General features: G+C 44.3%; 1 long non-coding RNA gene across 1 annotated transcript in view; it reads right to left on the bottom strand.

Annotated features, from left to right (window-relative positions):
• LOC119289645 overlaps positions 1-725 on the bottom strand; it is a 1,801-nt gene extending 1,076 nt beyond the window's left edge. The window contains exons 1-2 of the long non-coding RNA XR_005141564.1: positions 626-725; positions 392-531 (exon numbers count right to left, since the gene is read on the bottom strand). This is a non-coding gene — a long non-coding RNA (uncharacterized LOC119289645). The remainder of the gene's footprint in view (positions 1-391; positions 532-625) is intronic.
• Between the last annotated feature and the right edge of the window lie 1,815 nt (positions 726-2,540).

Here is a 2,540-nt window from a genome sequence, read left to right as displayed (position 1 = left end):
AATGGATTATAGTTTGAAACGGTTCAAATGGTCTCTACTTGTCTCTACTTATAAGTTTGATCTTTAAATGGTTCAAACGGTCTCTATCTTACAAGTTTCTAAATCATGGAGATCTTCAAATGGTCTCTAAATCATGAAAATAAGTAGCTACTTGTCTCTAAATCATGAATATCTTCAAGTGTTCTCTAAATCATGAAAATAAATAGCTTCAAGAATGCATATAGTTAATTAAGATCATGGTTGAAATTGTTCAAATGGATTATAGTTTGAAACGGTTCAAATGGTATCTACTTGTCTCTACTTATAAGTTTGATCTTCAAGAATCAAGATAGCTACTTTTTCTATGTTGACAAATTTGAGACCTACGTAAATGAGATATGTACGCACTAACCATACTCGATCTCAAACATTCGGAGAACCACCAAGGTTGTTGTCGCTTGGGCCTCGTGCATGTGAAGATCCATCAGCATTAGATCCATGGCCTGATTGAGGCATCTGCATAGCGGGCATACCATTCTGGGTACAATAAGCCTGCAAATTATGTTTGAGTGAAGATTAAGTACTGGTAGTAGAAGATTATGATTGAGTGAAGATTATGTATGTGTTTGGCAATTAAGGAACTAACCGCAAACATTGCAAAGCATTGACTAGTTTGTGCCAACACCGCCTGCTGCACTGCTTGCTGCATCCTCTCATCAGCCAGTCGCCTCTCCTCCGCCCTCTCCTCCGCCCCACTCGCCTCTCCTCCTCCCTCTCCTCTGCCGCCACTCGCCTCTCCTCCGCCAGTCGGGCCTGCAAAATATGGCATGGCAATTGCATCTTCAATCCAACAATAAGTAAGAAACAAACATATATAGAAGGACTTGTATAGAATACCTCCATCTCAACCATAGCTGGAGTCGAGCGTTTATATGTAGACGATTTTGAGATACGTAACCGAGCTTTGTATTCAGGGAGAGAGCTAGAGAGGAGCTAGGGAACATGCCTCCTGCAATTGCTTCCTTGCCATGTTTCCTGCCTTCTCCAGAGATCATGACCAAAGCGTGGTCAAGAGGCTCTGTTGTCACATCATACTCGGGCCCTTTCAACTCTTTTGCCACCCCTTTAAATTTCTCCATCCGATCATAGGCGGTCTTGCTGGAGTACACGGACGCTGTGTCATTCTCATCGTAAGGCGTGGCTGTTCTGTACGGTGCCTTATGGGCCAAAGCATACGAGATGAAAAGGTTGGGCACTGGAGCATTATGGTGAGACGCCTGCAACCAAAGCAACATGATTAAGATTTCATCACAAGGATTGGCAACATGTATGACAAGAAAAAGCTTATGAAGAAGATATACCCAACGTTCACCGTACTCCATAACGTTCAAGTTGCCTTGATGATGTGGTGGATCCAGCATTCCCGCTCGCCGATTTCTATAATCTTTGTTTTTCGCCCTGTACTCTTTGGAACACCAATAGTCCACGATCCGCTCCCAACACTCCCCCTTATCGACGCACCATCTCGGAGTAACCTAATTGATCAATTGCATCTCATATATGTCAAAAAGAAATTGAGTGCCAGCCTGTTGAGGAAATAACAAGCATGAATATGCTTTACCTGCATGTACTTGTCCTTCTCAAGACGGAGTCTCCTACCAGCTTTCTTATCAAGACTCTTATAGCCTTGAGTTGCCATATATTTGTGGACGGCTAAAGGGCGCGCCTCATGCATCAGATTATGCACAAGCTTCGGGCAATGTTTGTTGACAACTGATTTTTATTCAATAACACAATCAGGTTTATATATATGCACCCAGGTTTTTATTCAATAACACAATCAGGAATATTAAATCTAAGTTTACTAGATAGTTTTGCTACTGCAATATTATAGTCTGCTAGCATTCTATTAAGAAAAATAAAGTAAAATCTAAATCTAAGTTTCCTAGATAGTTTTGCTACTGCAGTGTGTGAAGGAAACTTAATGATTACCCAAAGTTCGGCAAAGACCCGCTCGGCTTTGTTGTGAAACTCGATGTTGTTGGCTACACCAAGATCCTCATAGGCTTTGTAGTGGTCCCAGGTACATGCTGGCTCCGAAACTTTGCCCTCCCCAGGCAAAGTAACCATGCCAGGGTAATGCTCCTTAATGAGGCTCCCAAGGACGCCATTCACGTGTCGGTACTTTCCCGTGCTAGCTCCAGCTTTCTTCCAACCGCTACATAATGAGAAGCCAAAGTTATTAGCAATTGTTGCATACATTGAAGGTAGAAAATGGGAAGCCAAAGTTAGTTACATTTCTCCACATGGAGCAATACATGGCCTCTGCTCCACAGGAAGCCCTCGTTCCGGGAGCCTTGAGGAACCACGTAGGTACACGGACCGACCCTCCTCAACTTGGATGAAACCAGCATGCTCCTCGTCAGAGGTCGAGGCCTCCTTGTCAGAGGTCGGGGCCTCCTCGTCAGAGGCCTCCGACGACAACCGCTCTTCCTCCACCCTCTTAGACACGGGGGAGTGAGACACCGGCTCGTCCTCCACCCTCTCAGACACGGGGGGGG

The sequence above is a fragment of the Triticum dicoccoides genome, chromosome 4A (genome assembly GCF_002162155.2).
Source record: "Triticum dicoccoides isolate Atlit2015 ecotype Zavitan chromosome 4A, WEW_v2.0, whole genome shotgun sequence".
Classification (NCBI taxonomy): domain Eukaryota; kingdom Viridiplantae; phylum Streptophyta; class Magnoliopsida; order Poales; family Poaceae; genus Triticum; species Triticum dicoccoides.
The sequence above is the reverse complement of the archived record's forward strand: the minus strand, read 5'-3'. Positions and strand labels throughout refer to the sequence as shown.